Source organism: Protomyctophum bolini, assembly GCF_963924005.1.
Source record: "Protomyctophum bolini genome assembly, chromosome: 11".
NCBI lineage: Eukaryota > Metazoa > Chordata > Actinopteri > Myctophiformes > Myctophidae > Protomyctophum > Protomyctophum bolini.
This window is the reverse complement of record NC_137872.1, coordinates 38,832,977-38,849,292: the sequence shown is the minus strand read 5'-3', so window position 1 is coordinate 38,849,292 and position 16,316 is coordinate 38,832,977.

The window sequence follows — 16,316 nt, the reverse complement described above, 5'->3', positions numbered from 1 at the left end:
CACACACACACACACACACACACACACACACACACAGCCGAAAAAGAGCCAGAGGACAGAACAATGGAAGGAAATTAGACAAGGAGAATAATAAGAAGAAAGAGGACGGAACAACAAAAGCCACAAACATCAATCAAACTGTGAAGTGAGGAGGAGACGGTGATGTTGACGAGAACAACAAGCAGATGGAAGTGAAACGCTGTCTGGCTGATAGTATATTGTGTGTCAACTATATAGAGAATACAACATGTTATAGACTCTATATATGTGTCAACTATATAGAGAATACAACATGTTATAGACTCTATATATGTGTCAACTCTATAGAGAATACAACATGTTATAGAGTATAGACTATATATGTGTCTACTCTGTAGGGAACTTATAGCATGTTATGTAGACAGCATAAGTGCATTGTATGTGCTATTGTCATAGCACGTCATAGTACATATGTATAGCATAGTAGTATAGATGTATAGCTTATATGTATAGTTTCATTATAGATATTCCACTGTTACTTTCTTAGCTTACGCATGTTTCATGATAAATGTTTTTATGTGACCCATGCTTTTTTGTTCTTGCTTAATGTAAGTCGCTCTGGATTAAGAGCGTCTGCTAAATGCCTAAATTGTAAATTGTAAATTGTAGGGAATACAACATGTTATATAGACTCTATATACTGTATGTGTCTACACTCTATAGAGAATACACCATGTCCATGTATGATTGGTATAGAATCTAGGTCATAATATAACATGTCTGATTGATATAGATTAGAACCTATAGGTCTACTATAGAGAATATATAACATCTGTCTGATTGCTATATATGATCTATAGAGAATATAACATGTCTGAAGATGTTTGACTATAATATACCTCCACATTAATATTGTGTGACGACTAGACGTGCATGGGCACCGGCATAATTATACTGGGGAACGATGCGAGCTGGAAAGCATGCCCCACTTCGTTATGCAATACCTGTTGTACCCGTCCGTCCGTCCGTCCGTCCGTCCGTCCGTGTGTGTGTGTGTGTCTGTGTGTGTGTGTGTGTGTCTTCATCTGCGTCCTGAGGGAGGCTGCAGCCCAAATGGTTAATCATCCCTGTCAATATATGAGGCCTATATGGAACAATACAAAGGACCTACTTTTATTTCTCAGTGCAAACCTCCGTGGATTGATTTGTCGTTGAATATAACAACAACGTCCAATATCCCAGACGATATCTATAGTCTTGTATCGTTCACCATAATCGATATGTTGCCCAGACCCTAAAACCCAGCGCGTAAACAACATCATCAATCTGTCCATTGCTGGTTTCGTGCGGTGCCTTTGTGCTCCCTCGGTGACACTGCTATATCATGACTGACTCCTCACTGTACTGAAGCATCATGGAGGTGACACTGCTATATCATGACTGACTCCTCACTGTGCTGAAGCATCATGGAGGTGACACTGCTATATCATCACTGACTCCTCACTACTGAAGCATCATGGAGGTGACACTGCTATATCATCACTGACTCCTCACTACTGAAGCATCATGGAGGTGACACTGCTATATCATGACTGACTCCTCACTGTACTGAAGCATCATGGAGGTGACACTGCTATATCATCACTGACTCCTCACTGTGCTGAAGCATCATGGAGGTGACACTGCTATATCATGACTGACTCCTCACTGTGCTGAAGCATCATGGAGGTGACACTGCTATATCATCACTGACTCCTCACTACTGAAGCATCATGGAGGTGACACTGCTATATCATCACTGACTCCTCACTACTGAAGCATCATGGAGGTGACACTGCTATATCATCACTGACTCCTCACTACTGAAGCATCATGGAGGTGACACTGCTATATCATGACTGACTCCTCACTGCGCTGAAGCATCATGGAGGTGACACTGCTATATCATCACTGACTCCTCACTACTGAAGCATCATGGAGGTGACACTGCTATATCATGACTGACTCCTCACTGCGCTGTAGCATCATGGAGGTGACACTGCTATATCATCACTGACTCCTCACTACTGAAGCATCATGGAGGTGACACTGCTATATCATCACTGACTCCTCACTACTGAAGCATCATGGAGGTGACACTGCTATATCATGACTGACTCCTCACTGTGCTGAAGCATCATGGAGGTGACACTGCTATATCATCACTGACTCCTCACTACTGAAGCATCATGGAGGTGACACTGCTATATCATCACTGACTCCTCACTGTACTGAAGCATCATGGAGGTGACACTGCTATATCATCACTGACTCCTCACTGTGCTGAAGCATCATGGAGGTGACACTGCTATATCATGCACTGGTTCTCAACCAGTGGTCCCTTATGGGGTTCCAGGTGGTCCCCACTAAATGATGGAGAGTTGGTAACCAAATTAGCCTTTCGCTATAAGTCCCTCCCCAGCCCGTCCTGGTCCAATAGGCATGTTAGCAGCGAAGAGACAGGTCACGCTGTCCTTCTCGCCTATTGAGATGCATGTTAAATGACGGCGTTTCTCCATATAAATAATCGATCATTTCAGAAGCAAAACCTTCAAAATGTCTTCTAAATCTAGTCAACCAGGCCGGCAGTATAGGCTATGCACTGGACCAATGTGCATGACATTATTTGAATAAACTAGAAATACATAGAGAGAAATCTACTTTTAACGCCCGCCCGACAGGAGTTTTCATGTTGCACGGTAATCATTAGTATTATTGCCACCACCATGGGTGGGTCAGTCGCATAACTTTCCTGACGTTAAGCCAAATATGTTCAACAACACAGCCATGCAAAATAACATTGACAGCTATGAGGTGGCGGAAGATTGACCTGCATAGCAACAGTTGCCATTGGACAATCTCTTTTTGGGGTGGGATTTAGCGAAGGGCTAATTGACCCTTGTTAGATCTCTAACTCTTCATGAGTTCAATTATTGTTCAACACCTGCATTACTTAAGTTAATTTACAAGAAGTCAACACAATTAGAGAATGTAGAAGAATTGTTATTTTGATCAACGTTTGCCTGTTATCTCTCCTAATGGTATACCAACATCAACACCGCGTGGAATTGTGTACATATGCTTTAGTTCATGTGTCTGACGGGCTTAATCTCATCAAACGGTGTTCCGTACGTGGCTCAAATGCAGAATAAATAATGGGCCTTGATATGAAAAGGGTTGAAAACCACTGTACTGTGTGTATAGCACATGGAGGTGACACCGCTTTGATCACTGACTCCTATGACTGCACTGTAGCACATGGAGGTTCAAGATTAAAGCTCCCCATCCCGTCCCACCTCATCTCTGAAAACAGACACGCTCTCAGAGAGAGAGAGAGAGAGAGAGAGAGAGAGAGAGAGAGAGAGAGAGATGCAAATTCACCACGGTAGGGAGAACAGTGCCAAATCTGTGCCGAGAGAGAGAGAGAGAGACTTCCAAGTCTTAATATCCCTCAGAAGTCTATTATCTGTCCCAAAGGCAACCTGCATCTACACAAAACACATGAGGAAGAAAGAGGTTCACTCTCGCACGCACGCACGCACTCTCGCGCGCACGCACGCACGCACGCACACACGCACGCACGCACACACACGCACGCACGCACGCACACACACACACACACACACACACACACACACACACACACACACACACACACACACACACAAACAAAATCCGAAGCCGAAAACAGGAGATGACACACCGAGTTAATTCTGAAATCACTTCACCCAAACCTCTGAACCTATCCTCTATAATATACATTCAGAGACGTGGCTGCAGTCTCTCAGGCGGTCGATCAGCCGGTTCGCCAACTGTGAGGTTCCCAGTTCCCCATGCAGAGTTAGTGTCGAAGTGTCCTTGAGCAATTAAGACACTGAACCCCTGATTGCTCCCGATGTGCATGTTGGTGCCTTGCATGGTTTCCTCCGACATCGGTGTATGAATGTGTGTGTGTGAATGGCTGAATTTATAATGCACCCATCTATATGTAAAGCGCTTTGGATGAAAAGTGCTATATATAAATGCACCATTTCCCATTTGCATGCCTGATCCTGCCTGAATCTTTTCCTTGTTAATTGTATAAAGCCTCCACTCATGTTAACCATAAAACAAAGATTTATCTTCTGAGGACCGAAAGAAAATCCTCATAATGTCTATTTCTCAAATTATTCTATATTTTTGGGGCTTTTGGTCCTCACAAGTAGTACACACGCACACGTGCACGCACACACGCACACACACACACACACGCACCCACACACACACACACACACACGCGCTTTGAAGGAAAGCGCAACAATCCCCAAAAACATCTTGCGCTTTCAAAGCATGTCTTTATTCAAGCACATTAACAAGCTGGCCTCACTAAAACAAAGAGGCCTGTATGTGATACGTATACTGTAGGCTATACGTGCGTGCCATTCAGCCATCCTGTTGTTTTTGCTTAGATTTCATCTCCAGTTTTAGTATTATTTTGACTGTATTATTATTATTATTATTATTTATTCCAGGTTGTTTTTTCCGAAGTCGTGGCGTACACACATGTACAGGATGCCGTTTGATGCAGGCGCCCATGCGTGCGTGCATGCGTGCGTGTGTTGCGACCATGCCCGCATGGCGCGTGTGTTGCCATGCCCGGTGCACCATCGTATGGCGAGCACTGCACAACTCAGGTTGGCATGATCAAGATATTCCACAGTAAAAGTATTTAAAAAAGTTACAGGACACGAGTCACGACGCATGCAAATGCGCTGCGCGTCGATCATAATATATAGCTTCGGCGAGATGTAAGGAAATTCAGTCCAGAGACCTTATTCTCCTGGAAGATTGTTATTGATCCAAAAGGGCAAACACTGGAGTCCAGTCAAAATGCACTCTTGCATTGATGGTGGGAGATGAAATTATCATGCAAGCTGTCAGTTATTCAGTATACGGTCTGGAGCAGTGAGAATGTCAGGTGGTAACTGAAAGCAATTGTAGAAACTGCAGGGCACAAAACTATATACTCTATACTGTGAGTAAATAATACTTATTTTCTAACACACAAGCACGCACGCACGCACACACACACACACACACACAACACACACACACACACACACAGTCCAGGGAGGTGGGACGTGACCAGTGGAAACGCTGTGTTTGATCAGCTGACGGTCGGCATGCGCTCGGGGGTCCTCCTCAGCCAGGTTCAACTGCAGGGCGAGGAGGAGATGGATGGATCATTATCATTATTAAGTCTGTGGAGGGTGGAGGTAACCTCATATGTCCAAAAAAAACCTGTTATACTGTTCAGGATTCAAATTCAACGATATACAGCAAAAGTAGGCTACCACATCTACTACGAGCTCAAAACGAGGCGCCTATATATTCGAGGTGCGTTTCGAGCTTGTGCACGATCTGCTATACACTCTTATTAATGCTTTCGTGTCACGCTATATTGTGTCAGCGACATCGACATCGAGATCGACCGACATCGACCAACATTGAACGACATTGACCGACATTGAACGACATTGAACGACATTGAACGACATTGACCGACATTGACCGACATTGACCGACATTGACCGACATAGAACGACATTGAACGACATTGACCGACATTGAACGACATTGACCGACATTGAACGACATTGACCGACATTGACCGACATTGAACGACATTGAACGACATTGAACGACATTGACCGACATTGAACGACATTGACCGACATTGAACGACATTGAACGACATTGACCGACATTGAACGACATTGACCGACATTGCCTGACATCGACATCGACATCCATCGACATCGATCGAGTGTGATCAAGTAGGGCGTTGATTTAGGAAAAGAAAACCGACAAAAGGTCAGAATAGTTATATGGAGATAAGAGATTTCTGCCCCGACATCAACGATATGCAGGCCCACCACGGGGGTCCCCACATGGAGCGTGTGTGCGTGCGTGCGTGCGTGCGTGCATGAGGTGCGTGCGTGCATGCGTGCGTGCGTGCGTGCGTACAGGTCAGTCAGGGTTGAAACTGTTTTGTAATATCTGTGAGACAGAAACATAACCAGAGTTGCAATTAGTATGCCCCGCCCCCTGCATGCGAACGTTTGATTGTCAGCAGTAAAGTGGACAGAGTATATCGCTTTTGTCGGGAAGAAACCTTGTATCTATCTGCATTTTCTTCTTTTTTTTTGTAAATGTAGGGCATCAAACGTGTCAAAAAGTGTCAGATCCGCAAGCTCGGAACTCTGCACTATGCGTTTTAAGCTCATGCTACTTTAGCATTTTGGGTTTTTAGTTTTTGAGTGGTGCTATAGCCACTCCTATAGACAGCAAAGTGTGTCCGTCCGCATGTCCGAGCATGAAACGTACGTATTTCCAAGCACGGAACGTCCTGACCACCAAGTTTCACTGCCTAACACACACACACACACACACACACACACACACACACATTTCCTAAGCGCCGCCGCTGACAAAGAGCTAAACTACTCAAACTAATAGACTTCCCTGCCTTGGAGTTGGATAAGAGCTAAACTTCTTCCAAACGTGTCGGATGTGAGGCGGCGGCATCGACTCACTTGCTCTGCCCGCCGCGCAACGTCGCCCGCGATGAATGCGCGGCCTCTAACGATCCGTTTGTTTTAGAAGTTGCAGTTTACCACATTCCAGACGTTCCATTCGCCGTTTCTTTAATTGCACTCCGAGGGATGAAAAGACGACAGAAGTTGAGCTTGTGAGGCGTCATGTTCAGTCATGCCCCCCCCCCCCCACACACACACACACACACACACACACACACATGCACATCAACGGACAAATCATATGTTTTTAAGAACGACGCACGCGCCACTCTCTGCCCGACGCCCACCCTCCTGGCCCACTATGTGCGTGCGTGCATGCGTGCGTGCATGCGTGCATGCGTGCGTGTGTGCGTGCGTGTCTGCGTGCATGCGTGCCTGATCATGGCGTTATGCTTCTTTTAATGGCCGAGGCTACAGTGTGGCGGTGCAAAGCGAGGCAAAAGGGCGACTTTAGCTTAGTTCAGCTAAAAGTGGTGAGACGACAGACTGCCACAAAGTCCACAGCTGCGGTTCAAAGCCGTCTATCCACGTTTTGGATCTTAACAAGGAGGGGGAGAGGGGGGAAAGGCCCCCACTGCAGTGCACACAGTACTAGAGCATGGGAGAGAAGGCACAACCCACAGCCTCAGATCTTCTGCCCCTGTGTGCATAATATATGCATATGTACACACACACACACACACACACACGCACACACACACACACACACACACACACACACACACACGCACGCGCGCGCGCACACATGCACACGCACACGCAAATGCACACGCACACACATGCGTGCGCGCGCCGCACGCACACACACAGAGTGAGACATCAAAACGCTAACATTAAAGGGCACACGGACAATCACATCAAGAACGCACAGCAAGGGCCACAAGAGTGCTGACACACAAACACACGCACACACACAGAAAACAAACAAGGCGTGTGCGCGCGCACACACACACACACACACACACACACACACACACACACACGGATGGACAGACGGACGGATGAGCGGCGTGAGTCCTGTGTGTCCCTGCCCGGCCAGCTGTGGGAGGTCAGCTGCAGCCACAGCTAGTTCTTGCTATCAGGGGCCAGCATTAAGTCCTGCCGCTTCAAACACGGCCCTTTGAAGTCACACCAAAGTCAGACACTAGCATCTCTCATCTCCCATCTCCCTTTTAACACTGAGGCACCCCCTCCCCTCCCTAGCTCTCCTCTCCTCTCCACCCCGCCTTTTCATGCTCCTGGCTTTGAATTCCACTTTATATATATATATATATATTTATTTATTCAGCTGTTGTCTGGCAGAAACCTCGTATCTCCATATTTTTCACTTTTTTAGTTTTTTTTCGTAAATTAACGACCTTCTTGATTACCACGCATGAGCGTCACACGAAAGCATCGGAAGCGGCATATAGCAGATCCGCGAAAGCTCGGAAAAACGAAGAGCGCGGGATAATTAATCCTGAAAAGTATAAACGGATTTGGACACACGTGAGGTTTCCATCCCCGAAATAGACAATATCTTTTTATTCTTTCTTTTTTTTTTTTTTTAAAGGGCGTCACGTCGTTAAAATTCTTCCGCCTGACGTGCTCCTTTTTCAGGCAAGTAACAAGCGTTCAAAAGGTAGCGCTGTGGAGGTCCAACAAAGTACAGCAGCCGAGCCTCTGATGTTCAATGTCGGTCGACTGTTAAATGCAGCGTTGTGGCTTTTGATGCTCCCTTGCATGGCAGCTTTCATCTGATGCCGGCGCAAAAATAAATACAAATTACCATGTATAACGTTCCGATCCAGAGCGATTCTATTTGTGCATCTTTATCGCTGATGATTGATATAAACATGCCCCAATGTTGCCCCATGCATGCATCAAAGCCGCTTGGAAACAATTATGAGCCTCTGGCCACGTCTCACACGCACGCGTGACGCGCACGAAGAAGGTGAAACGTTCAAAGTATTGTGGTAATGCTTTGCATTACAGTGCCCAAGTTCCATTGTGTTAACATAGGCGATGTTAGGCTCTCCCAGCAGGGGGGGGGGATTATTTAAACCAATAATCTGTATGAGATTATTGGTTTAAAAAGTAACAAGTAACAATCAATGAATTTTTTTATTCTGGATGTGGCACTATAGCAAGCTGAAATAGCTCAGTTGTCCTTTCACACACACATGTTTCCTTTTTTCTTGATTGTCTGATTGTTCTTGTGTAATAATAGAGATGAAAAGAGTTGAACCACGTGATCTGCTTCCAAGTGGTTGATTGCTGGACTGGTCCCCCACCTGTCTCCAGCCCTATTTAATGAGTTTGTTGCGTGTTAGCCCTTGTTGTTTTGTTAGCCCTGATGAAGACCGCATAGGTCGATGCATGCACGGTTCAATAACGTTTTCCTCCTTTTTGAGTGGTGCAACCACTCCCTTACGGAGCTATGTGTGTGGCTGGGTGGGTGCATGGGTGCCTGGGTATGAGCACGAAAATAGCATTGTTCTTTGTCACCACCTGTGCGCAACCTAACGCACACACACACACGCACATATTAACTGTATATATGATGATTTCGGGTGTGCCAGTATAGGCTACAGTACCGTGACAGCAGTACAGTCTACAGTACAGTGGAGGGTATACTCCGCGGTATTTCTCAACCGTTTCGGACGTGGAGCAGCTCGCCGGAATCGGTCCGGCCCCCTGGGCGCGTTTCTGGACCCCCAGAGACCCCCATATGGTAACTCACTCATTGCTCTACCGTTTCGGACGTGGGGCGGCTCGCCGGACCCGGGCCGGTATACCCTAGCTGTGGTCCTGTGGGTCTGGAACCCCACACGGAGTTGCACCACTCACTTCACACCGGTGTGATTTTTAACTATTAAGTGTGCCCGGATCTCCGCTTTTTTCTATAGATGTGTTATCCCGATTGATCCCAGGATTATATACTGTACCTGCATACCTGATGTATATTTTCTATCTAACAACTTTAGGAGAGAGACTGACGACGATGCAGGCAGAAGAAAGTTTCCAAGTCCATTTTATTGTAGAGTGTAGAATTTGTTTGTGGTCACTAGTGGCCACTGGCTATTCTGAGATTCCTATAACCATGTCCTGACATGTTTGCTCAATTGAGAGACAATATACTATACTTATTTAAGCTATATTTAATGTGAATTGTAGTTCCATAATACACCATACCTCCTGACTCCTGAGCACCTGGTTGCATCCTCGCCTCTATTTAATTATATTGTCAATGGCGTTTTTTAAACAAACATTGAACTAAAAACAAACATTAAACCTTTATATAGGAGGGGCTATAGCTTCCCCTCAAAAATATATGAACCATGTTAGGTTATTAATACAACTTTATATGGACAGGGTTTGAGTCACTGCAATTTTCCTGGTGTTTGGACATTTCAACAAGTTTGTAAACAAACTGAACTCTGACTGGGGAGGGAGTCTGGGAGATAAGAGGGTTATTGTTTGAATCCAATAATGATCATTATAACAATGTGAAATATATATATAAGGACAAACTTTATATTCGTGGACAATCAAAATATGTTTGAATTTTGTATGTGGTGTCATTAAAATTAATCTTCATGGCACACGGACTATATCTAGAAAATAATCATGGTACGTTTAACCCTAGAACACTAAACACGGGTGATTTTCACCCGACGTGGGTCTTTCAGTACCTTCATGATGCTCATGCAGTGACATCATAGAAGGTAGGTTTGTTTCCCTGCCCACATCCCTGTTTTTTTCTACAGGCAGGTGTGAATTTCGGGTGAATTTCACCCGTGTTTAGTGATAGTGTGACAGAGAAAAATCCCAATAGTTTTTCACAGACTTTGCCTCCCCATGATAGAGCATGAAGTGATGATGAAATATTATGAGTATGTATTGCTGAGTGATGGTGCAACAAAAAATATGTTTAGTATTCTATGGTTAAAAAAGGTTGCAGACCCGGATGTACACTATTACACATGAAGGCCTACACATAACATAATAACACACATTTTCATCGTTGGAAATCATGAAAAACGACATATAGTATGTTGTCAAAAACGATCAAAAGCAACATACTATATTATACTTCATGATTTTTGATGATGAAAAAAAAAGATGACATACGATAGTATGCCATTCAGAGCCTGAGGTTCCATTCTTGTGGATCTGTTAGAAAACAACATACGTATACAAAAGTACAAAGAAAATGGAATACTTCACCACAGCTTGTAACCCCCTCACCCCCCCTCCCTCCCTCTCTCTCTCTCTCTATCTCTCTCTCTCTCTCTCTCTCTCTCTCTCTCTCTCTCTCTCTCTCTCTCTCTCTCTCTCTCTCTCTCTCTCTCTCTCTCTCTCTCCCCAATTCCCCCAACCCCTTCCTATACCCTGGGAAAAAAACGTGGAAGCTCAGAGATCCAGAAACATATGTGGTTAGCCATAAAACTTCACATGCACTCTCTGTACCCGAACCCACCCCCCAAGCCCCCAGACACCCCCCCCCCCTCCCCCCCGAAGCTCAGTCAACACACACACACACACACACACACACACACACACACACACACACACACACACACATACACATGCACGCACGTACACACGTGCGCACACACACACACACACCGCAGGACCTACAAGGAGGAGAGAAAGAGGCACACATGAGAGGAGACGTGGAAACAATGGGAAGAGGAAGAGGCATAAGGCAACAATCTGAGCTGTCTGTGGTGGAGAACAAAAACAAAGAGGGTTTTTTTTGGGGGGGGGGGTGGCAGGGAGGGGGGGGGGACGGGACAATGGCGACAGTCTTTGGGACGGTGACTGCAGGCTAAAACCATCGGAGCCGTGCATGCGCGGGCCACCAGAACAATGGCCGTCCCTGTGGCTGCGGCGGCTGCGATTGCAGCGAAGGTGAAACGCAACCCTTCTCTTAGACAAACGTAAACACCGGGACAATGGAGACGCTCGCTTCTCTTTTGAACAAAAGATGCTTTTCGCCTTCAAGCATGCGTGGAGGAAGGATGCAACGGTCGGAGAAACCCCCCTCGACCAACGTGGAGGCGCACCGGCCTCTATAGCCCTGCAGGACTATAGACCCTGCATGGTATAGCAGGAACGATATCGGATCAGAACACAATCGACCCCCAAATCCTTTATGCGGACCGCTCGCCCATGGTTCTTGTAGGCATTAGGCATGTGGTTTTACGGTTTTAAGGTTATACGTTTAGGTTATAAGGTTATGTTTAGTTTTACCGAGGTTACATTTAAGAATACCGGGTGGCGACCATCACCAGATTTGACCCCGGGGGCGCGAGCCTGTTTTTGGGGCAAGTGTTCTTGTGTCATCATCATCATTATCAGTTCCATGTCCTCAGTGCCCTCTTCTCTCTAGGCAGGGACCACATCCGATACGGCCGCGCTATATAACACTGGTGGCAGATTGGGTTTCAGGCCCCGAACGTCAAACTCCTGTCTTCTCCGTTTTCCCGAAAGCGTTTTGTGAGATATATAATCTCTTCTGATCCTTGCCATGTGATTGGGAAGGGGAAATATAATTCCTTTTTTCCCCCCTCCCCTGTCAGTGCTGCTAGGGAGGAAGGAGGGGGGGAGGAATCCTACTTTGCAAGAGATTTGTTTCAGGCTTTAAATGTTTGGGTCACATATGTTGGTCATTAAGTTACCACGCAGGCTCTCGCCTCTTCAGAACAGGAGCTATCTGATGTTTTGTTCCCAGGCTCCAGGAAGCATATGAGCCGAACGATTTTCATATTTTTTATTCAAAGAATGTCAACAAATTTCAAACGCGTTAGACAAAAAGTCTTCACTAATAGCGGTTATGGCAGATCTACAGGCTACATGCATGTGCTTTGTTTGCTGTTTTCAGGGAAAACAGGGCTCATGTGGTGTACATTACAGTGAAATGCTCCTCTGTGTTATAGCTCACTCTCTTGCCTATACACCAACGTGTCACTTTGATAAGAGCCATCCTCAGATTGAAAGGTCCTGCGTAAACTAACATAATAATCCCCACCCCTAATTTGTTTTTGATCGATACGCTCTTGGCCGAGCGGCTTCTCAATTGAAGGACGGACGTCAGGGGGGACGACAGCCCATTGGTCGAATCCAAGGAAGCCCCGTCATTGGATATATAGAAGCGGAGAATCACGCAGTATATAGTGAAGTCATGTGATTGGTCACATGGTTTTGGGTTGGGGGGGGGGGGGGGGGGGGGGGGGGTTGGGGATGGGGTGGGGTGGGGGGAGGGAGGGCTCTCTGCTACACCACAACGGCGCCTGGCCCGCTTCCAGAAACCCCCCCCTGACCACAGTGCCACGGACTGTCTGTCTGTCTGTGTGTGGAACAACCGTATACGACTGAGCCAGACTCCAAATGAAGGGGTTCAGGGCCCAAAATTGGGGGTCTCGCTTTTTGCTTACATCCGCCTATACAGTGGAATTGTTGGGGGGGAGGGGGTTTGTTGAGGTTGGCGGTGACAGAGAGGGAGCCATGGTTCCCATGCAGAGCTCTGCAGAGGGAACTCTCTCTCTCTCTCTCTCTCTCTCTCTCAAGGCTGCATGGTTCTAGTGGTGGTGGAAAAGTATACCGGCACTTAAGTAAAAGTATCAATAATCCACCCTTAGAAATACACTGTTACAAAGTAAAAAAAAATCTAAATGTACTTAAAGTACCAAATGTAAATGTACTCATGGTGCAGATTGTGCAGAAGTTTTCAAATGCATAAAAATATTTATTAAAAATAGCTGATCTACAAGCTCAGAATGCGTCGCAGCGCATTCTGAGCTTGTAGATCGGCTATTTTCACATGGCTGAAATGTATATTGCTGAAGTGGTTAATGTATGTTTTGTATTAATGTAATAGTCAAAATGAAATTAAAAAAGTAACTATAGTATAACTAAAGTTTTCAAATAAATCTATTGGAGTCAAATTGCAATAGTTGGTTCCGAGATCTTGCGGAGTAGAAGACGTAAAAGCATTCAAAAATTGTACTTAAGTAAATGTACTTTCCAGTTACCTTCCATCCACCACTGCATAATACGTCTGCATCAGCACACGTCTGTCTGTCTGCCTGCCTGTCTGCCTGCCTGCGGAGAAGGAGAAGGAGAAGATGTGCACATGCAGGGAGAGAAAAAAAGAGAAGGGGTTTCTGGGTAAACCAACATGTGCCGACAAGCAGACCTCCAAAACTCTCAACTGCATGTTGGCCTATGGTTGTGTGTGTGGAAAAACAAAACCACCGATTGGTTGAGCGGGGAAGGAAATCCCTGTTGCTTACACATGCGTGCACGTACGCGCACGCTCGCACACACACACGCACGCACGCGCGCACACGCACACACACACACACACACACGCACACACACATACACACACACACACACACACACACACATGGCAGTTTTGTTTTATTGTTTCCATCTCCAATTTGTATTTCCTTTCAATTGTTTCAACTGTCACTTGTTTGACTTTATACTTACTCATTTGACATAAAGTCTATACGCTCAAGTTCAATATTGTACCTTTCAATAGAGAAGCAGTCTCACATTCGTATAGTAGGCCTACCGTATAGTGTTCATTTCACTCAGAATATAGAGACAGTCCAAGGTCAGAAATACACACCATAATCAATACATCATGATCACGATATATCTACGTGTATTTATAAAGTCATATATGATCCTTTTCCACAACTCCATCCGGCTTCCATGCATGTGTCGGGTGTCAGGCTTGGACGTTGGAGCATCTGGTGCTGTATAGTATCCAGTTCTCTGTTTCCAAAACACTGGGTCGGGATCCATCTGTGGGTTAGGTTGGGAAACGATTTTTATGGGGGGAGAGAGAGAGAGAGACACAGAGAGAGACAGAGACAGAGACAGAGAGAGTGTGACAGAAATTTGATTTGACTTGATTGTATTAGACGTAAAGCAAGATAAACAAGTTACATCATGTTCATCTAAGAAGCGTCAAGGATTTTTAAAAAAACGCAAAACAGTCTTCCGACTTATTTCCATTGTGGTCCTTGGTCTGGACAAACAACTGGGACAAACAGGCACACATTAAATCAATACATAAAACTATCAAGAGCTACACTGCATGCCTATACATCATAAATACATGTGATCTCATTACTAATATAGTTAAACATGATTCTGCAACATTTGGGAGGGGGTTGAGTCCAAGTCGAGACCGAGACCGACGGGATTCGAGACCAAGACCGGAACTTGTTTACAGAAAACACTGCGAGAGCAGGTGGGCGCGTCAGCTACACTCTACAGCTACACACACTCATAATATGGGTATAATACATTTATTTCATTGCATTGTAGTGACCTGTGACTCGAGTAGACAGAGTCCCGAGTCTCTTGGTGCGAGACAGAGTCAAGACCGAGTCAAATTACGTGCTAAAAAGTTTGACTCAAGACCGGACTCGAGTACTATAGAACAATGGCCATGAGGAATAGGACTACATAGTCATGAACCAAAATCAGCCACACTGTCACAGATCACAACCTTCGACGTCAGCCACAACACAGCAGACATATACTGTAGACACATCAATTGACGGCTGTTATGTCCCCAAACCTGTAGCTTGAACTTAACATAGGAAATGGAAAACTCACACATATATAGGATAGTGACCATTTCAGCAGTTCACCAATTCCCCGGGCATTGATGTACTGTATATTTATTGTGACTGTACTTTATGTTGTCCTTTAACCACTGTGCAGTTCCAAAAGGAAAAATAGTCTACTTTGAAGTTGAAGTGGGGGACGTCATGCAGGATATGCCAGTTATGTTTCGGGGCTTTTTCCTCGCCAGTGCCAAGGCTGCAGACTCTCGTCCGGAGCCCGGCCGGGGCGATTCCCTGTCATGACAATAATAAAGACTATTATTATTATATGGTTGAATTAAGCCAGAACATTTGAAAGTGTATTTGAAAAAGCCCCTGTATAGTTGAAGTATACAACGATACGCAAATGTAACACCATCCGTGGACGTGACTGACAACAACCCCCGTGGGTATTATTATTTCAATGGAGCGGTTCCACCAACATCACGACATCATCAGCCGTGCGTGTCGAAACACTAACACGCACGCACGCGCACGCACACACACACACACGCACGCACGCACGCACGCACGCACACACACACACACACACACACACGCACGCACGCACGCACGCACACACACACACACACACACACACACACACACACACACAGTGTCATCATATACGGACGTCAAAGCCTTGCCTCAGCCAATCGCGGCGCGTCTCTGTGATCCTTGTTCCACTTCCTGTTTATAGGGCCCGGTGTGGCGTTGTTTCGCCGGCAGAGCCTTTGATCTCCCCTAGCTCTCCTGTGGGCGGGACAGGTAGCAGCTGTTCTCCCATGGTGGGGGGGGTGGAGGGGGGGGGAGACAATAGCACAGAGCCCATAGTTGGGATGATGGGAATAAGAAGAAGTTGGCACAGACTGGCAGACTGCACAATATGGCACGCATGGGGGGCTTGTTTTTGCCGGGTTCATTAGCCGTCCACTGTTTAACAGTCAAGAGTCCTGATAGCTGTCAGCACTGATTCCAGAGAACAAACGTCCTCCTGAGGCCACACCGACCGACTGGTCCCCAGCCTTTTAGCTGTGATCTGTTATCCCATATATAATGAGCTGTTCTGTCCACGCCCATCATACTATTGTATAGCTCTTATATA